At 41.8% G+C, this 22,088-nt stretch overlaps 1 protein-coding gene and 1 long non-coding RNA gene across 3 annotated transcripts in view; one reads left to right on the top strand and one right to left on the bottom strand.

Annotated features, from left to right (window-relative positions):
• The window catches only part of RERE (arginine-glutamic acid dipeptide repeats), a 466,804-nt gene extending 451,477 nt beyond the window's left edge, over positions 1-15,327 (bottom strand). For both annotated transcript variants that reach the window (XM_075018034.1, XM_075018035.1), the window contains exon 1: positions 15,042-15,327. The gene's annotated coding sequence lies outside the window, so the exon portion shown is untranslated. The remainder of the gene's footprint in view (positions 1-15,041) is intronic.
• A 199-nt stretch (positions 15,328-15,526) lies between these two features.
• Positions 15,527-21,335, top strand: LOC142001025 (uncharacterized). Its single transcript, XR_012642371.1, has 3 exons — positions 15,527-15,700; positions 17,713-17,831; positions 20,564-21,335. It is a non-coding gene; the product is annotated as an uncharacterized LOC142001025 (long non-coding RNA).
• Positions 21,336-22,088: the final 753 nt, after the last annotated feature.

Genomic DNA, 22,088 nt, shown 5'->3' with positions numbered 1-22,088 from the left:
GCACTGAAGCTGATTCTGCTCCTCATACAAGAAAGCACATGCTCACAAGACCTGGAAATACTAATACCTCAGTGTGCATTTTCAGCCATTTGTCTTTCCTATATCACCATCATATGACTGTTGAAGGCATTAAACCAGAAGAAAAAACATCATTTGCCTTTTCTTCAGAGCTGTAACAAATTTTGTTCTGAGTGATGTCACACTACTGCCATTGTACATGCACATAAACACATGCATTTGTTTCTCCCAATGACTTCCAAGCGCAAAACATCCACATATGGTTATGTTTAGATTTGTTCACTAAGTTGTGTGTACAGACCTGCATCAAGTATGAGGTCAATCAGTACATACATACAATTAATAGGAGAGGATGATTGCGGCAATATCTGTCCAACCACCTGAGCAATGATAGCTGCAATGTTTTCCAGAAGAAAAAAGCTAAAGCAGCATCTTCAGGCAGCTTTCAAAACTATATGATCTAGATAAGGTACTATAGCTACATTAACAATGGTTCAGGCTCCCACCTCTACTTCTTTCAAGGTGTTCAATTACCCAACAACTCCCCACGATGCCACAGCCTTTTTAGTGTCCTTTTCCCACCAAGCACTCACTCTCTCAAATCTGAACTACTTTAAACAAGACTGAACATTGTAGAAGCTTCAAAAAAGCAGAACTCTGTTTTGATACTGGTCATTTTTAAAGTAATCATTACATTGAACAGCATGGACAACACTTGGGGCCCACCTTGATGGCAGCTATCAATCCTGGACAATCATAAGTCACTATAGTAGGCATAACAACAGCATGTGGTTGCTCTGATGTACTTTTGAGCTTGAAGATTTCTAGCCTCCACCATCTTTTGAAATCCAAGATTTCTTTTTGAGGTTGTAAGAGAGACAGTCCACATTATGGATGACTGGCAGCCGGCATTATTTCTGGAAGTGTAAACAGCTACAGGACTTAAACAGTAGATATAAGGGTGTGACGAAGCCGATGAAAGGAAGCACTCTCTCAGGCTGTATCTACATTGCCGAGAACTGTTGGCAAAAGATATGCAAATTGCACAATGCATTTGTGTATCTTTTGCCAACATTTTTGTCAAGAGAGGCTTTCCCGACATTTGGCCCATGCACCCAGGGCCAAATGTCAGAAAAACCCCCTCTGTAGACACATCCCTTCTTCCTTGTGGAATGAGGCGTACAAGGATGTAAAAAGAATGCTCCTCACAGGAAGATCCCTTCCGACAGATCTGAAGTCTGAACATTCACTCTTTCAAAAAAAAAAAACTTCTGTTGACAGAAGTTTTGTAGACAGAAGTCTGCAGTCTAGACATAACCTTAGGGATGTGCAAGAAACACACACACACACACACACACAGAACTGGAAGGGACCTTGGGAGGTCATCTAGTCTAGTCCCCTGCCTTCTTGGCAGAACCAAGCACCATCCCTGATATCTATTTGCCCCAATCCCTAAATGGCCTCCTCAAGGATTGAGCTCACAACCCTGAGTTTAGTAGGCTAATGCTCAAACCACGGAGCTATCCCTCCCCCTGCATGCCACATGAACCTTTACAGGAAACAATACTATTCTGAAAACTCTGGGCAAAGCACTCCAATTGTGCTACACACAAAAATCCTCAAAAGAATAAGGCATCAAGAAAGAACTCTTGAGTAACCAAACTTGGATACCATTCTTACAGCAGACTCCCTTTCTCTGTGCCCTCTATTCCAGCAATAAGAAACCTACCAAAGTTTGGTTGACTATAATTCAACATTCTTCCAGTGCTGGAGGTTCTTATTAAAGACAGCAGTTCTTTATCCCGCAACTTGAGATTTGTGTGTGAACATCCTAAACTCAGGGGATATGTATAGCATGTATGTTGCCTGAAAAGACAACATGAGCACCTATCTGTTACTATGAAGTACCGTAGAAAATCCAAAATGGACTGAGATCACCACAAAAAAGGAAGCAAAAAGAGGTAAAATACACACGTACACCACCGAAACAACAGGATAAAACTGCAGGCTTCCAAGAATAACAACAGCTAGACAAGTACCATTACTTCTTATGGTTGACTTTACAACAGTTGAGATACACTCAAAGGAATAGTAGGGAATAGAAACTACTCCTGGACTTAATCTAATCATCTTCCTTTTCATGTTTTGCTTCCTCAGTTAAATAACTTGTTCTGTTATATTTGAGTCTAAAATTTTGGGCAGATTTTTCAAGAGACTAAATGAATTTTCATGGATTAGACCCGATGTTGACTGCATACAATAAAAGAGAAGGGTACAAATACTGACTTATCAGAGGCCTTTACATGAACTACTGTTCTTATTATTCCCTCACAGGGTTTTGTTTATTCCAACTGTTAGGAACTCGACGTATGAAGGATGAGCTGTTAAAGGCAAAAATACCATGACTAAACAAACAATTAAATATCTGGACATCTATTGTAAAATTAAATTCAAGAGAAATACATACACCAGCATTTACAACAAGCAATTTGCCATTTCAAGAAGGAAAATGAAAACAGAGATTTCATTTACAACATTGTGTGTCCACTGTAAAAGAACTCATGCCTGTACACACATATTACAGGGGGCAGAGAGAGATGCAAGAAACGTTGCATGACTCAACGAGAATGATTATTTATTGGGAACTTGTTAGATAGATTTCTTCATTTTCTAGGCACCTTAGCATACCAAAATAAGACAGGAAGAATAAAAAACAACACAGATATAAAAGAATTCAACCCTACCCCCAGCAAGAAACAGGAGAACAGAGTACAGGCAAAAAGGTAAATTATAAGGATCGTGCTCTGGGCAAGGAGGTGAACAAAAAGATTCCAGCAGTAACCAAGGAATAGGGCTCAAACTGGTCAATGAAAGTGGTGACTTCTCCTGTTAGAAGGGAAGCCCTGCATTCAAGCTGGTAAATTTTTAAGTCTGGTGGTATTCTGTGCACTTATGCTGTGCAGAACCTGTTGACCTGGACTCCAGCACCATTCTCCCTATACCCTCAAACAGGTGAATGAACAGAAAAGTGAATTAAAAAGCACAGAAAGCACATTTAAAAATGAGAATTAAAAAAAGCAAAAAAAAACCAAAACTTTAGAGCAGAGCACAGAAAATAGACAGGAAAAGGAACAGTAACAAAGAAAAGATATGTCAAAGACTAAAGAAAAGACATTTTAATTTAAATCAAAGGTCTGAGTAAAGCAGTATATCTATAAAAACAAATCCCAATGTCACAGGAAAAAATAGTTGCAAAGAAATATGGAAAAAAATTGCAAGAAATTAAAATTTAATGTACAAGGAAAGAGGAAGGAGTGAATCATTTAAGGGACTGGTAACTGGCTACAAAACATTCATTTCCAAGACTTGGATTTTGAAAGCAACCTAAGGGATTTAGGCAACCATTTCCCATAACCTTCTAATAGCAGATGCCATAAACTCTGGCATCTCCTAGACACCTTTCAAAAACTCCATCGAAAGTGCAGATTCCTATCAAGGTTAGATCAACAGTAACCATAATTGTACTCTCTGGTGACTGGCAGCCCATAGGCACACAAATTTTTGGTCTCTATTTGAAGCTTATGTGGACACATCACAGTTGCCTGTTGTCTGAGAGGCTCAGCAAAGATGTTATGGTCTGCAGGGATGCCTGGAGACAGAACTAACCTCACACTTCTGAAAGGAGGCTCCCATCAAGGCTATGCCACACACAGAAGACAAGATAGTTTAAATACTCATGTTGAGAGTCCTAGCTCCAATCCCGCAACAATTTATGCATGTGCTTAACTTTAATTTGGTGAATAGTATTACTCAAGACGAAAGGCTACTTATATGCTTTGAGCTCAGGAAGCACATAACCAGTTCCAGGATCAGGGCAGGAGGATAGAAATCATACTTGTTTAATGGTTTGTATTACATTAAGAATGAAAATGTTCTACAGGTTGAATCTCTCCCGTCCAGCACCATGAGAAACACCCATGATAAATGGGTAGCCAGCTAACTAAAATCATGCTGGACTACAGATGCTGCTGGATAAAGGAGTGCCAGATTAGAGAGGTTCAACCCACACTACAATACAATGAACCAAGTAGCAGAAGCCAGGTCATGGGAACTCCAGCTTCCTCTGGATGCAGATACAGAGCGATGGTACATCCTGGTCTACACAAGAAAAGTGAGTTGGCTCAACTAGTTAACTCAGACGTGTGAAAAATCCACTCAAATGGCATAGTTAAACTGACCTAATAGCTCAGGCTAAGATAGATGGACCTAGCTATACCCTTTAAGGGAGGCAGATTACCCACACTAAAGGGAAAACCCCTCTCATCAGCGTAGTTAATGTTTACACTGATATGCAGTGCTGCTACAGCATTTTAAGAGCAGACCATGCAAGGAGAAACCCAACCCTGAGCCACATAGGGAACCATCTTCAATGGATTTCAAATAAAATTAAGAAAACTTCTTAAATTTACAGAAAGACATGGTCTGCTTCCTGCATGCCAAGTATTAGCCTCTTCTCCCTCAAGCCTCACATGCACAATCCTTTAATATTGCTGACTTCTTCACATTCCCACTGGAATATACAGTGAGTTAAGGAGCCATATTTAAAAGTCTCCAATTCAATTTCTACTAAACCAGTTTCTAATACAGCCTGGCAAGAATACAAGAACAAGTAAATGCATATTAACAAATAAATTCCATGTGTCTTTTCTCAGCTCACTAATGACATACAACTACATTTCTCTATACCTAAACACGGCCAAACCTAGTCCAGTCAGAGGTCCACCTAGCCCAATATCCTGTCTTCCAACAGTGGCCCAAGTCAAGTGCTTCAGAGGGAATGAACAGATTAGGTAGTCACAAACTGACCCATCCCCTATCTCCCATTCTCATCTTCTGGCAAATAGAGGATAAGGGCACCACCCCTACCCAGCCTGCCTAATAATTCTAATCTTTCTGAGGAAAACAGAAAGCAGCATAAACTCAGGCAGAGTGTAAGACTATATAATCTAATTTAGAATCCTCATTCAACATTTTCATCTTCCCTTAAGTATAGCCAAAGGTCAACAACCTTACACCATTAACATTAATATGACTAGTATTTGGCAGTAAAAAAAAGATTGTTTCAAATATTAATTTTGGGACTAAAACAACTAGTAAGGAATCTGAATGATAGCCATTTTCTAGAAAACACTTCAATCACAAAGCATAGTATACAACAAAAGGGAGCCAAAACTGTATGAATAGATCCAGCTGGGAGCCCAACAGACACGGGTTCTGCTGCCACAAAGCCAACCGCTATATATATAAAATTTAACAAAAAAAAAAAACAGACAAGCCAGAAATTAAAAGGTTAAAGTAATTCACAAAAAGCGTATTGGCAGACAACAGGAAAACAAACTCACTTTAAAAAATTCTCATATTCATAGGAGATGCACTAGAAGTTCAGAAATAAGTCTGAAGACTTCTAGCCAATTTAATAATAAATGCAGAGAAAGACAAGTTCCTGACACGTGGTTTCGCCACATGCAATGGAAAAAACAAGATTATTGATGTTTCACAAAATTCAAAGATCCAGTGGTTTCTAGAGTGGCCATTTAGAAAGGGTCGTATGCAGCACTAACTACTTAAACTATCTGTTCAATCCCGTATCTAGCTGCGACAACAGTCCACTACTTTGTCCAGACCTGAGGAAGAGCTTTGTGTAGCTCAAAAGCTTCTCTCTCATATCAACATATTTTGGTTCAATAAAAGATATTGCCTCACCCACTCTGTCTCTTTAATTTCCAAAGGGGTCAGAGCACATATACAGCACATGTGCATTACCCCTTTGTATTCTGAGGTCTAAAACAATGGATCACTTATGCAACCGCCAAGAAACATGGCAAAATACTGTGTCATCAAGAATACAGTACGCAGTCAATGGCGGGAGAGGGTGGGGGAGCACTAGCCTCACTAGAGAAGGACTGGCATTTTTTATTATTAAAGATGCCCCATTCTTGGACACCAGTACAGATAGCACAAGTCTCATGCAACTGATGACTTTTTGGGCGCGTGACATTCTACAGCTATGTATTTCAAAGCATCTTTTGTTAGCCTAGACAAGCCATTGGACTTTCAAAGAAGATAAAATTAATTAAGGATAAGGAGAAGCTTTTTATGCGGTAATGCCTCTGGCTAATTATGCTATGGTGAGAGTGTTTAACACAAAAAATGTGTCAACACTACACTACATTCTGCAGTTCACGTTTCAAATGATATCACATTGAGATAAATGTAATCTTCATAAAAAGGGGATAGCTGCTATGAGATATATAGATAAAAAACAAAGGGTGCCTGAATTTGAGCTATGAATAAGGTTGCTAGTCGAGCACAGGTGGATCTTTCCCTGAGAGGGATTAGTAACAGAGAGAAGCCATGCTAGTCTATATACTATCAAAACAAAAAAGCAGTCAAGCAGCACTTTAAAGACTAACAAAATAATTTATTAGGTGAGCTTTCATGGGACAGACCCATTTCTTTAGACCATAGCCATACCAGAACAGACTCAATATTTAAGGCACAGAGAACCAAAAGTAGTAACTAAAGAGGGGAAAGACCTCCTTTCATCCTAAAACTTTCTGTACTCCAAATTACGTAACACCATTTTGTAGTTAATGTCCCCTCTACAGCTGTATTTGTTTAATGCAGAAGTCTCTACCATGGCCCTAAAGCCAAACATGCTGCGTGGCCCCCTCACATACCCAAGTGTTCTTTATGAATTAGAAGCAAATCAGCAGACTTGGTCACGTTCAGCCACCATGAATTTTTACTTGGAGTAATTCCTTGGACAAATACAGCTCTTCAAGCACTCCAAGTCTCTGCAGTACTGTCATTTACCTCTTTTAGGAGTAAAACCATTTTTTATATTAACACGCATGAATGGCTAAAATCTTCTGTATCACGGAAAAGGGAGGGACAAGACATTCTGGCATCAGTACAAGGTATCCTGGACCCTTGTCACTCCTATTGTTAGCAAGCTGAATCACATAAGTACTCTAAAAATAAGTATCTTTAAGCAATCATAAATGTTTTCTATCTTTAATAATCTGTACAATAATGACCAAGCATCTGCCTCACCAACTCAACCTCACTTTCATATCGCCAAATATTAGCCCATTTTAAAGAATACTGGGGAATAGTTTTACTGTGCTTTGCCCAAGTCTAGAAAGCTAGACAGTGAGGTTATGTCTACACTACAGCCATCTTTCGAAAGAAGTCCTTCTAGAAGATCTCCTCTGAAAGAACTTCTTTCAAAAGAATGCATCCACACACAAACGCAGATCAAAAAAGTGATCTTCTCCTTCAAAACAAAGAGCCAGGGGATCAAAAAATCAGGTGCCATGAGGACTGCTCTTTTGAAAACTGTCCTGCAGAGCTTCTACACTTTTTTTTTGAAAGAAGGTACTCTTCCTGAAATGGGAGTGGAAGAACACTTTCGAAAGGAGCGCCACGTTCTTTTGATTTAATGTCAAAAGAATGCTTTTTTGTGCAGTACAGACAGTATCACTGGATATTTCAAAAGAGCCCCTTCTTTCAAAAAATTGCTAGTGTAGATGCGGCCTGAACTAATGGGGCTCTATACCCACGTCCTGGCTCCCCTTATTGTGCTCAGTCCACTAAGCCATCCATCTTGACCCTGATGTAACAAAGCACTACATAATGGGACTATCCATGCTTGATATTACACACATGCATATGCACTTTGCTAGACTAAATGCATTATCTAGTCTGGTATATTTCTTACTGTCATCCCACTGCTAGACTACTACAGGATGCTGTCAACAGAGACACACTGGTGTAGATGAACTCTAACTCTGTTTACCACCATGTTGTCTAGTACAGCTCCTATTAGATCTACATAATGTGGTTATTAAAAAAGCAGAAGCCTACCTTCCCTGGGGCTCCCACAAGTAAGAGTGGAGAAAGATTTGGGGTGGGGTGTGTTGCGTGTATGTGTTTGTTTTTTTAAGATATGTTAACAGACCAAACCTACAGAATGTGTTGACCTACAGCCTTTCATATATGGCTTCAAAGGCGGCAGAGATGGACAGATGTATTGAACTTCTGCCTAATGAGGAAGGCATATTCTGACTATGCAACCAGAATGTACAAATACCTACAAGGCTTTTGCAAAGTCCCAGTGAAGTCAACCCAGCAGTTCACTAATACAAGTCTGACTGCAGGCTTCATATTTAATGTCTGTGTAAGTGAGATATTTAATCACTTTGGAATCAAATTTAAATTAAGACATTTAATCAACATTTAATTTACCTGGGCAATTTAACCTTACCTCTTACAACCTTGTATGTAAATCAGGTCTGATACAAACAAAACAACATCTTGAAGACAGGCAAAAATATCTGACCGAACAATATCAATTTAAAACAGTAAATAATTTCTCTCTGAAGGCCTCTGTTCACTATTTTTACAGGGAACATTTAACATCAAGTAATGACAGATAGACCTTTTCAGATCTTTCTGCACTTGACAGCAGTGGGTACATAGTTTCACAGTTCCTCTTATAGTAAGGCTCTGAGTCTGAAATGGGACCCTCATGCCCACATAAATGCCACCTGACATTCAAATGGGGGTCCATATCCAGTAACTGCCAGAAGCCACTCATGTTGATCTAATAGCAGAGTCAGAGCCTTAAACAGCTTTTCTTATTCACTGAATAAAAATACACCCAAACAAGAGAAAGCATTTTTTAAAATTTAAAAAAAAGGCAAAACTATTGTTTAAAAAAAACAAAAAACAATTACTAGCTAATTCAGGGGCAGGTGGAATACGTGAAATTCTTTTTTTAACTGCACTGTTTTTAAACTAACTGGATTTCAAGTTGACAGTGTCTATTTAATATAGCCTGAGGAATTAATCACTTTAAATATTCAACAGGAGTAGCATACACTATAATAAGCCAAAATTTTATTTGTGACATTCTAATCCCAATATCATTGTGATATATAGGACAACAGAACTCCGGGGCATTTTGTATGCTAATGAACCATTTACAAAAGCCTTTTTTAAAAAATACAAAGTGAGATTCATACCCAGGTTATTTCAGTGCTTTTTCACTGTAACATCTGAGATTCCCCTTCTCCTCACACTTACCTCAAGCTTTAAGTTAACAACCACAGAAAACCGACCATTTAGAAAGATACCTGCTACTCCCATTACACATTTCTACCAATTAGTGATTTCTAGATAACCTATATTCCAAAGTGATTTTAAAGCAATCTTGATAGCTATGCTTACCAAATCCAGGCAGCACTCACATCACATTACAAGTTTCACTTTAAAGAGAAATATAACGTTAGCATGTTGAACGAGTGACAAAACTTCCAGTAGTTCCTATGTAGCAAATGTCAAATAGTTTCATAAATCCGGGCACTTTTATCCTCATTTCAAATAGAGGAGAAACTAATGCAAGTCACTCACCAGCTAAGCTAAGGTGAAAGCTTTAGCTTTCTGTTGGGCAACCTACCACACTTCAGTTAACTAATCAGTTATGTTTAGACATTCAGTTGAAATTGAACTACCTGCAATCCCTTCCTTCAGTTACGTTTCTAATAAAGAAATCAGAACAATACTCATGTTTTCTTCCCCCTTGCTTATAAATCACCCTCTTTGAAGGGAAAAGTCAGGCACAACCACCAGCTTTTAAAAAAAGCTTGCTTTAAATGCTTCTGGCAAACCAACTGAGAAGTACAAATCTTCATTGTGGTTCCTGCCCCATCCACCTTACCCTCCAAAAACAGCAAAAACCTTATTTTGATTCCTATCAATGCACTAACAACATTATCAAATCCCAAAATCTCCTGCCCAACCGTGCTGCTCAACTGCCTGCCTGCCTTACAGCGATGCTACCCTTGCAGCTTGTTTCCAATTCTTTCATGGGATAGTCAACACTATTGAACTGCAAACCTTTTTTCAAGTTGAATGGAACAAAACACACACCAAATAAGTAGTATGTGACATGATCAACAACATCTCTGTTTTGTAGTAGTAACGAAGAGGAAGCCGTGCTAGTCTATACACTGAAGAAGTGGGTCTGTCCCACAAAAGCTCACCTAATAAAAAATTTTGCTAGTCTTTAAAGTGATACTTGTCTGCTTTTGTTTTGATATCTGTTTTGGGTTTTGCTTTCAATATTTAAAAATTATATCCTGTTGGGATATAGCATCATTTCCATCATAGTATCTGTCTTCAAAGAAAGCCTACCTTATCTTGTAATTTTAAAAGGAACACTTACCAAGCTGTTCAAACTCAGTCTAGGGTTAAGACTATGTACAAAATCAAGTATGAATAGAAGAACCCATTTGACTGGATTTCAACACTTTAACTCTGCAACCCATGGAACTGCTCCATGCTTGTTCAGCTGAACCAGGAAACAAAGCATATTTTTAGAAAGTTAGTCTATTGTCCAAACTAAGAAAAAAAATGCACCAAATGAACAGTGTAACAGATGAAAACCAATGAACATGTTTTAATGCTACAAGAGGCCATTGTGATCATTCAGTTTAACCTTCTTCGTAAGAAAGGTCTTGCTTGAACTAATTATTGCTTCCAGTTCAACAGTTGTACTTAAACTACTGTGTATCTTTCAGAGAGACAGCCAAACTAGATGTACCATTTTCAGTAATGAACTATCTGCCACAAAGCTGGATAAGCTGCTCCAGTGCTTAATTATGTTCAAGGCTAAACATTTGACTCATTTTATGTATTTTTTTAATTAGTTTGGTTTTAATCGTCTACCATATTAGAAGCACAGGTTAAAGAGAATTGGGTTTTACTGTAAAACGCTTGTGATTAAAATAAACAGGTTTTGTATTGTAATACAAGAGAAAAGTTAATATACAGTAACCAAATCAAGACTTTGGTTGATTTGAATACCTCTATAGGTGCAGGGATCTGCCCAGATTACTGTCACTGAAGGATCTAAGCCTATGTTGTATAAACAATTACCGCCCCCCCCACGTAGAAATTCTAATGAATGAATATTTTGAGTACTATATTTACATGCCAACATCACAGAGTGTCCTTTAAAGATTAAGTCATGAATTCAAAGCCACCTCTAGGCAAATTTATCTTATCAGCAGAGCTGTTCATAGATTAATACAGGTTCTGCTGTGCCATTACCCAACCAAAAAAGAAACCCTGCAAAATTCTACCCACCCCACTGCCTAAGGCAAGTATTTATTTATTTATTAAATCATTCCAAGTTACCTCTCAACCTAGCCATCCCTGCCCAGGATGCTAAGTTTACACACACAGTTGATTAACACAACAATACTACAAACAATGCTGATGTAACAAGAAACATGGCATTTACAGTTATTGATCAGAACTGAAATCAGGAAAAAATCATTAGGAACCACATTTTATCCTGTAATGCAGCATTTAGAAAATCTCTCCTCCCTCCCCTCTCCCATTGCTCCAGAAAAGGAGCTACAGCCACCATCTTGCAATCAGATCTGTGGGTACACATTTCTGCACCTATGCAGAATCTCACTGAAGTGCATGGGACTCTGCTTAGGTGCAGAGGGATCTAGATGAATAAATTCAATTACAGAATCGAAAGCAGGCTTCTCTCTCCTAGCTGCAGTCACCATTTCGGCCCAGAGAATAGCCATCTTTAAGCCAGAGCAAGGCCTTGTCTGAACTAAGAATTTGAGAGAAGTCTCACTCTATTACTCTAACACAGGGGAGCACACCCCCCACATGGGTGGGGTGTGAAACTTCATAAGGAGGGTGCAGCAGGATCAGCTGCTGGGTCTCAAGGTCATCCATCTCATTAAGAATGTTGAAATGTTACTGTTTTTATGTATGTGTATTCACATTTATATACTGATAATGAAGTTTTCACATTCTACATACTCCTTTTCTCACATGTGCCAAAGGTTTTTCATAGAAACGTGACTGAAAATTTCCACTAGACAGGTTGGGGGCCCCTGCTAATTGCACGGAGGAAAAGGGGGGGAGGGAACCAATGGAAAACCTTTGCTGTCCCCGCTCTGTAACACACCAAAGCTCTACACAGAACTTGCTAAAGCATTAGATAGAAAAACAGTCAATGCCTATTATTTTATACAGACATGCTTTGAGATGGGTTAGATGAGGTAACAGTGAATATCCCTGCCCTGGTCTATGCTAGTTTCCCCTCTGTCGAACTTGTGATAAAATATGGAAAATGTCCCTGAAAAACATCAGCCCAAATGCAGCCACGATAAAAACTGAAGAAAAAAGGCACTGAGAGGTGTCAAAAATCAGAAACACTGTATGAGTCTTGATTCCAGTTCCCTGCTCTAGCCATGACACCATTTACACCAGTACTCCATAAAGGGGTGACAGCAGTGCCTGCATACCCTCAAATGAGTTCTCATGGGAGCCGGCATACTGGGATCACTCCTTCCCCACACATATTACCTCTCTTCCAGCTTCTGCACCTCACAAAGCAATTAGACACTGGAAGACACTGGTGAGTCATTCAAGGATTTACCACCAATCTGCCAAGTGGCAAACCCTGCCCTACTTTGGCAGCCTCAGACCACACCTGTAACTATAACACATTTACAAATGCCATTGTAAAATAAAAGACATTCCGCAAACTACACAAATCCAGTTTAACATTTCGTCTCTCTCTCTCTCTGCTCTAAACATTTGTCTACCCTTTGATCACCTTTTAATCTCATCACAGCTACCCACTCCCTCCTATCCCCCGCCACCTCAATGTATTAACCTTAAATGTGGTCTCTGACAAAATATTATCCGTCAACAGCACTCTTCTATTACCTCCACCTCACACACAAAAGAAAAATCTTAATCATAAGCACACAAATCCAGGAGGGAAAAAAACCATCTTGCTCTGCATTTTTTTTCTCTCTGCAGGAAAGGGAGGGCAAAGACGGTGAAAGGAAGTAGCCCATGGGCTGGAAACGTTAAGTGCACTAACCCATCTTTACACAGTCAGGAACAAACAAAAAAGAGAGCAGCAGCAGCAGCAGCCGCCGCCACCACCAGCTCTGGGAAGGGGCGGAGGGAAGACAAGGCTGAACGTTTTGGTGTCCTTTAGTTTCCGATTTACTCTTTCGCCTTTGCAAGGTTACAGAAAGGCCATGGGGGGGGGGGGCGCGATAAAATGTTGCCTGGATTCTCCATTGCTCAAAAGAAAAGAAGGAAGCAAGAGGCTGTGTTGTGTGCAAGTATGGTCCCAAATATGGGAGAGTGTACGAGAAAGAACAATGAGCTCCCAGCCTGGGCATTGTGTGTCTGTCTACCTCTCTCTCTTCCCTCCAGACCTCACCAACTAACAACAGATCTGAAAAGCTGCTACCGCCCAAACCTGGCCCTTTAAAAAAACAAAAACAAAACAGTTCGTAATTTACATGGCAAACACAGGGAGCAAAGCCAAGGCATACAATATTTACCCACAGATTTTTTTCTTTTTTAAACACAAATCCATATTCCTTTCTCCTCCCCACCACCCTGGTGTGCTCGACTCAGAAAGGAAGTACACAAAACAAAAGTGTCTTTGAAATATTAAATCTGTGAAAGCTCCAGCATATTATACATTAAAATGAACATGTATCTTTACAATCAACCACATTTTCTGTATAATCTGAGTAATCAGATTTTTTTTTTTGATTTTTTTTTTATTTTATTTGTATTCTGTCATTTCAGGTTTTTTCAAAACAAAGCCTTAATTTTAGTCAAATGTGACAAACGGTCAGATTCTGATCTCAGTTACACTAATGTAAACCCCAAATAATTCACAGTGGCAAATGTGAACTCAGAAGTTAGACGAGAGAGTAAATAAAATATTGTGAGCCTCTAATTTCCAAGAACTTCATGGTTTCCAAGAAAAGTCTGTGTAACAAGTCAGTTCATCAAAAATAACTGCAACCAGTGTACAAAAATAAATCTGAGGAAAGAGACACTTTAACAATGAATCACATTGTTTTCTTCCCAGCAACTTCTTGAACAGCCAGTTTCAGAAATGAAACCTGTAATGTTGTCTACCTCCCACTGCTTTTCTGCTTAGAAAGAGACAAACCTGAAGTGCAAAAACCAGAAGAGGAAAAAAGTACTTCCCACGCTACTAAAAGTGCTAGAACTAAACCTATTTGCATCAATATACAATTTTTTATTTAGCAGCTTTTATAGTCCCCAATGACATGTGAAATATAAAGTCTTAAGGTTTATAAAAATTAGGTTTCTTTTAAACATTTTCAACTTCCCCACAACTCACACTGAAAGGGTCCCTCCCTCCACCAAGCCTCCTCAGACTTAGAAATCTTTAGTGGCAGCAAAAATAATTCAGACAGGTTCTCCTAAAACAAGAACTGGGGGAGGAGGAGGATGTAATCTAGTCAGATATTTTACTTTTCTCTTCTAAATTCAGCTTAAATGGAGTCCTCCTTTTTCCAACACCCAAAGCCAAACCTCTGACAAGCTTTCAAGACAGTCACAGGTTGAAACATCCTTTCCCCTTCTCTACTGCAGCCCCAATAACTGGAAAAAAAAATAACTCAGCCAGGAGGCACTGATGGAGCAGGAGGAGGAAGAAAGAAAGCAGTCAAGTCGGACACCTTCCCTTCCCTTAAGTTGCAGCCTCATCGACTCCCCGATTCTCCTCTTACCGCCCCACTCCTGCAAGAGGCTCACAGGGGCTTCCAACCCCCAGCCCACTTCACTCCCTAATAATCCAACCTCACAAGTTCTCCCAAACACTCGAGGGGAGGCGGCAGCAGCAAACAAGTTGCAGACTTCACCTGACCCCTGAATTACAGGCAGATACATTAAAAAGAAGAGAGGAGAAAACTGGGTCCCTCCCTGCACAGCCATGCACAACTATTCACCAACTGGACCCTTCACGTCACGCAAGCCTCCGTCCCCAGCAGCCCCACATCCACACCCCCCATCTCTGCCCCACACATTCACACCCAAAACCCACCCGGGGGACGGCAGGCAAGTTAGAGACTCACCTTCCCGAGGCGCTACACCATCAAGGGCTGCTTCTTGGGGGCCGAGCCGGCTGTGGAAAAAGAGAAGGCTGGGGGGGGGGGGGAGCACCACAGGCACGGCGGGGGAGGCGGCGACAGGGGGCTCAGCGGGGCTGCCGGGCGCTCAGGGAACTGGCTCCTTTCAGCAGCGGGCGCCCAGGGGCATGGCCGTGGCAGGGCTGGGCAGACAATGTGCAGCGGCGGCAGCAGGAGGGACCCAGCCAGCGAGGTGGGGGAAGGCTCCGCGAGCGTCTGGGGGGCAGCCGGGCTTTGCCTCCGCCTTCCTGCTCACGCACCGAATCGGCACCTAGCCAGGCCGGAGCCACAAGCCAGTATCCGGCCTCCTGATTGGAGCAGGAGAGGGGCCGCATGACCCGGCAGGAGGCTGGGACCAATCAGGGGAGTGGATGGAAGTGATTTAAAAGAAAGGGGGGGGGGGGAAGGGTGCGCTGGAGGAGCTGAGCTTGGCACGAGCGAGGTTGGGGGCTTAGTGCTGAAGCCGGGTGCGAACGTGGGGCTCTGTTCGAGCCGCAGAGCCAAGCCGGGCGCGGTGGATTGGTCGCTTTCCGCTGCTCCAGCCCCTTTCGTCTGCCCCTGGAGAAACGGTGTCCGCCCCCCCCACCCCAGATCTGGAGGGAAAAGTAGGTCTGACTCTGCACGCACACACACACACTCTCTCTCTCTCTCTCTCTCTCTCTCTCTCTCTCTCTCTCTTTCTCTCTCCTGGGCCTGCCTGCGAGCGCCGCCTGCATAGCCACACACGCCCCGATCTGTAGGAGCCCCCCAACATTTACATGATTAGTCCTCGAGGGTCCTTCCCCAAACACGCCTTTGACCTAACCCCCCCCCCATTCCCTGAGGGGCAAGGTTCCTCCCACAACTCCTCCACTCTCAGGCCCCTAGCCTGGAGGGGTCCCCCCATGCCTCTGCACACCCCGCCGGAAGCAGAGCACTAGAACTGGAAGGGACCTCCAGAGGTCATAAACTCCAGGCCCCCACCCTCATGGCAGGACCAAGCACCACACCCAGGGGTGGCCAACCGAAAAGCCAAAACAGCAGTGGATAGCATGCAAAGAGCCACATGTTATAGATTTATTTATGTATCTAGAGATATAAAAATGAATATATAATAGGTAGCTCAATGCCCTTCCCCGATCTCCCACTCGAAATAAATGCTTGTCCCCAGAGCCAGGCTCCTCCAGCTCACATTCCATTCCAGCAATTCACCAGAGCTTCTGTAGCTGCTGTGATAGCTACATGCTTCTCCCACAAAGCAGTGGGGCATGTGGCACTCCCAGGGCAGGGCTCTGCAGAGACATGCTTAAAGGCTCAAAGAGCCACAGGTTGGCCACCCCGATCTAGACCATGCCCAACAGGTGTTTGTCTAACCTGCTCTTAAATATTTCCAATTATGGAGATTCCACAGTCTCCTGAGGCAATATATTCCAATGCTTAACTGCCCTGATAGGATTCTTTCCTAGTGCCCAAGCTAAACCTCCCTGGCTGCAATTTAAGCCCATTGCTTCTTGTTTTATCTTCAGAGGCTAAGGAGAATATTTTTTCTCCCTCCTCTATGTAATCTCTCTGGAGTCCCCTCTATGCGCATACCCTTGGCCCAGAGGGGCCCCCCCACTCACATCCCCTAACCTAGAGGACCCCCTAATGGATATGCACACCCACTTCCATGTCTAGCCTCAAGAGCCCTTGAAAGGCATCAATTCTATCTGGAGGGCACCCCCCATAAAGCAACATGGACTTATCTAGGGTCTCCATATAATTTTGAATGCATCAGCTGGCAGTGCTACCACCATGATATAGGCAGACCCCTTATATTTCCCAGAAAAAAGAAAAAGTGACTGGAGGAGAAATACAGAGAGCAGCTTATTCACAAGGGCTGCTGCATCTCACTAACTTACAGAACTATAGTGCCCAACACTTTGCATGATTCTCCTTTGGAAACCTATCATTAGATACAGCTGGTTCCTTCATTGTTCAGGAACAGCAGTATGTGCCAGGGACTCATATTATAGTTTCCCTTGTATCAGGAAGTAAGTGTGAAGCATAAAAATAATGCCCAATTGACCCAAATAGTCACTTTACAATGATAAAACAGGCAAAGCTTTCTAGAACCTGGAAGAGGGAGAACAGAATCTGCCCTGATCTTTTCTTGGACCTGTCTAATATACCACATACTATTCCTACTACAGTTGATGGGCATTTTAGAAATGCCTAAGACAGGCATGTCTTTCTAAAAACAGTTTTTAAAATGTTTGAATATGCTAGGTGTAGTGAGACATGACTTTGTTGAACCATATTTAAATTACATTTGAGGAAATTGTGGTTATACCCTGTCCCTACTGCTTCACATAACAGTGTTTGCATGGATAATAGTATGTCTGTTTTTCACGTTCCCTAACACAGGAAGCTAGTATGTGTGGGCTCTGAAAAGCCATATTCAAAGATGTCACTTCTCCTTTGATTGTAAGCAATGATGAAAAGACATGGCTTGTTTTAGGATTTTCAAAGTATTTCACTCTTACATGGATGGATTTGACAGTGTGTATTTGAGGTGTGTTTAATCTCAGGGATGGGGGAAGGTAATTCATCCTCTACAAGCCACTGGGTTTGCTGTTTTTCCATTTTCTCTCTCCAGAATGCTTTCCACATTCTAATGGAGTTAAATGTGTGCCCCCGTGTAGTTTTCCAGTGTTGGCAAGAAAATCAGTTTGACAGCCTTGCACTTATAAATGAGGAATGCAAAGGTGATATTCGGTAGGTGCTTCTAATAACTAACCTTACTTCTTAGTAGTTTTACTGAGAACTGTGTTTTCTGTTTGTGAACAAAGAGTTCAGCAAAACTCAGAGTGCTGAAACCAGGAAATAAAGAATCACAGTAATTAAGACAAACTTCTGAAAACTAGGAAGTAAGGAGCTGAGGTACATATCTGCACAACCTTAACTCTGCCCCCCTGAAGCTGGTAATTGCTCTTGGGAATTATTTGCACACTGTGCCAGCTGCATTCACTGTGTTGGGTGGAACTGTCCCACTGACATTCAGACAGCCCCTGTGTTGTGGCTGAAGAGCGTGAAAGATGAACCCATGAAAGCAGTGCATTCAAGTGATTCATAAAAAGCTTCCTCAAAACAAAATAAAACATGAAGTGGGTCTGTCCTACAAAAGCTGATCACCTAATAAATTTTGTTTGTCTTTAAAGTGCTACATGACTGCTGTTTTGCTTTGATAGAATACGGACTACCACAGCTCTCTCTCTGTCACTATTCAAGACAAATGTTATTTACCCACCCATGATCCCACAGCTCAGAAAGCAAAGGAGGACATTTAAACACCTATACACATATTTTTCTTTACCTACATTTCATTTTTTCTTTCAAGCTTTAGTAAATTCCATTCAGCTCAGTTACTTCCATCTTTGGATTGGGGGAGAGCATCTGACTGGTCTGTCCAGGTCAGAAGTTGGTCTGTAGCTATTGCTGGCAACAGAATCAATCCCCTTGTTCCCTAAGAAAGCATAATTAAATTTCAGTATTCCCCTTGATCCTGGGGAGTGGGAAGAGTATACTTTATTAGCGAGGTTGGAACCAAGCAGGGGCATTCCCCAAGTAATAGCTTCCCCATTGTTTCTTCAAGGACCCTTGATCATCTCTGATTTGAATGTTATTTTCGCTATTGTTTCATTTCCTGTTTCTTTCCCCCCAACAGCCTTCTCATATTTAACCTCTTGCAGACAGGCAAGATAATATTAAACAGGTAAACCCATGTGCAAATTAGATGTATCAAAAATAAATACACAACTTCCTGTTCCTCCATATAGGGTTTGTGGTAGATGAAATCTTGTGGGTAAAGATGAAGGGGTTGTAAAATTTAGTGTGTTGGGGAAATTTCTGTGGAGCAGCTCAGTGTTTGGCTATGGGGAGCACCTGGTCAGTGCACAAATTTTCCCTTACCAAAGAGAAGTGTTGTACTCTGTTCCATGATGGTCATGTGCCATGTTATCCAGGTGTTCTGCATTACCTGCAATGTCACTGTGCTGTGTGAACACAAAGGGCATTCAGAGGTATCACTCAAAGAGGGCAGTGTTAAGGGTATGTGCCTTAATTCTGTATTTACTAGTTTTCAGCAGTCTGAGTTAGCTGAATTTTATATTCTGGAAGGATGAGCGGTACCAAAAGGAACCCTTAAGTTTGCATTTATGATTGTTTGGCACATTTACTTTTATTATTTTTAAAATACAACCTCTCAGTATCCCCATATCAGAGCCCATCTATGTTTCTGAGAATTTGGCAGCAATTACCAGGCTACAGAATGCATTAGCTGCAGATTAGTTCATTGAGTGCCTCACCTGTCTCCTGTTTCTCTGCTTATCCAGCACAGCCTCTCAGGGAGTATATCGGGGGTGGGCCTAGTGGAACCAAACCCAAAACACATGCAGAAAAGAATATTAAATTTTATAAAAATGCTGCTTATTGGGAGGGCTGTAAGTAAATAACTTCTTGCTTAGATGATCCAGCACCCCTGTGAGGCACAGCAAATTTCATACAACCTAAGTGTGTAGATTCATTTTTTCCCTAAATGCTCTAAATCTTTAAACAAATAGCAATACCCATTCTTACCTACAGTGAGCTGATGCTTCACTATAATACCACCACATAAACCTGAACTTAAATCTCTTCTCCAATCTCTCTGCAAGGCCTCTCCCAACCCAAGCAACATCTCTAGAAGTTCACTCCCACCTCCTTTTTAGGCTAGTGGTTGTAACTATTCATCCTAGCAACTGTGTGTCAGCAGTTTTATAAAGAATTTTAGATATCTGGTGGCAGAGTTAGTTATCAGAAAGGTCTTTGGCACCATGTTAAACTTGAATTTTTTTCCACTAAATCAGAGATAAAAGTCATGTAGGTCTGTCTATTATACGCATGACTTTGCAGGAGTTGTGTTCAGTCTCTTCTGATGAGCAGTGTTGTTCCCCCTCCCCCACCCTGCAGGGCCAGTGGGTGATCAGATCCTCCAATGGTTCACGTCCACACACTCAGTGACTTTCAATGACTTTTTAACTTTTGGAGCAGCTGCTTTAAAATCCAGATGCTGTTTTAAGCAGCACATGCTCCAAGCAACCCCCCTATTCCCTCCCAGGCAGGCAGGCTTTAAGAATCCCACAATACAGCACCCCAGTCACCCATGGGCCGGTGTTCCTAGGACATATTGCCCCCGACCCCCTGGCATTGCTCTAAGAAATTTTTTTTCCCTGTGAACTGAGGATAGCTTACCATAGTCTTGAAGGTAAACCTCTGCCATAGAAGAGCTGAAATTGTTCTGCTTGGAAGCATTCTTCAGTCTTAAGATTAACCAGAGTGACCTTGCACTTGCAATATGTTCTTCCACAGACACAGACAGCCATTCTTTCTGTCAGTATGGTCATTGTTCCAAGTAAAGATCAAAATGTTGCTATTGTTAATTTACATTAATATTTCTAAATTTGTCTTAGCAGCAGACAACTCTGGTAAAAGACAAAGAGGGCCTAGTCCAGAAGATAAGAGGTTGTATCAAATGTGGAGGCAGAAGAAGACCCAGAATGAATTGTTCGAGAATTATTTTGATGTACTCACAATGGAAAAAACAGAGCTCTGTGACTGTAGAAAAAAATGGACTGTCAAGAATGAATGTATGATTCATTCATATCCTTTATGGGCAAGCAGACAGAATTAATTAATTTGCTGATAGAGAAATCAGCAATCTCTGCCATAATTGAAGCTGTATTTTGATAAAATTCAGTGAACCATGCACCTCCCCCCCACAAATGCCCCATTCCATGCCCCCAATCCATACACATTACCATCCCCTTTTAGAGGCACAGCATCCCCAAGCCATTCCAGGCCCCACCAATACATGTCACCCTTATCCCATTCATTCTCCTCCCCTGGCAGTGCACTGCATCCCCAAGCTACTCCAAGCATCATAATTTTAGACTTTCCTCAACTCAGTCAGTCCATTCCCCAGCTCCTAGCTCTGCATCCCCCAGTCACTCCAGGCACCATCATCTGAGACCTCCCTCAACCCAGTTAGCCCACTCCCATGCTTCTGGCTCCGCATCCCCCATCCAGTCGATGCCCCCTCTTCCATACCTCATCTCTCCACACATTCAGCCCCCTCCTTTCATCAGAGACCCTGCTTCATAGCACCACATAATTAACACCCACCCAAAGGCTAACCTTTGACTAACTATGACCTTATTATCTTTTTTCTCTATACCCCCACTCTTCTAGTAGTGCCCCCTAAATAAAAATATTATTTATTGGAAAAAGTTTTGTTTATTGGTTAACATGCTTTGGGGTTGGGTGGGTGGTGATGGTTGTCTCATTGTTGATGGGAGGTTTCATAAAGGGCCACGCAACCGGATGGTTGGGCGGGGGGATGCCAGTTAATGCCATTCACACTCATTCACCAACTGGGTTTTCAAGACATCCCTGATTTTCAGTGCCTCTTTCTGGGCCTTGTTGTTTTCCCTTGCAGATAATTTCTTGCCAGGATCTCTGCCTCCCTATCCCCACTGTAGGCATGAAACTTTCCCCGCTTCACTCACAAATGTTATGAAGAATACAGCAGGCCCCAATGACAAGGGTAGTGTATTCTTCGTTGAGGGCTAAGCAGATCAGAAGGCACCTGAACTTGGCTTTTAAATGGCCAAAGGCATACTCTACCACCATTCTGCACCTGGTCAGCCTGTAGTTAAAGAGCTTCTTACTGGTGTCCAGGGCACCTGTGTAGGACTTCATGAGCCAAGGGAAAAAAGGGTAAGCAGGGTCACCCAAAATCAATATGGGCATTTCCATTCCCTCACTGTTAATCTTCTAGTCTGTGAAGAAAGTACCACTCTGGAGTCACTGTCTTCCACAGAAGAAGCATGTTGATTGCCTTGGCTACCTGTATGACAACAGCCCCCCACCACAGATTTGCCCCTTCCAAACCGATTTCCCACTGACCGGTAGCTGTCTGGCATTGCAAACTTCCAA

Source organism: Carettochelys insculpta, chromosome 23, assembly GCF_033958435.1.
Source record: "Carettochelys insculpta isolate YL-2023 chromosome 23, ASM3395843v1, whole genome shotgun sequence".
Taxonomy (NCBI): Eukaryota; Metazoa; Chordata; order Testudines; family Carettochelyidae; genus Carettochelys; species Carettochelys insculpta.
This window is presented reverse-complemented; position numbering and strand designations above follow the sequence as displayed.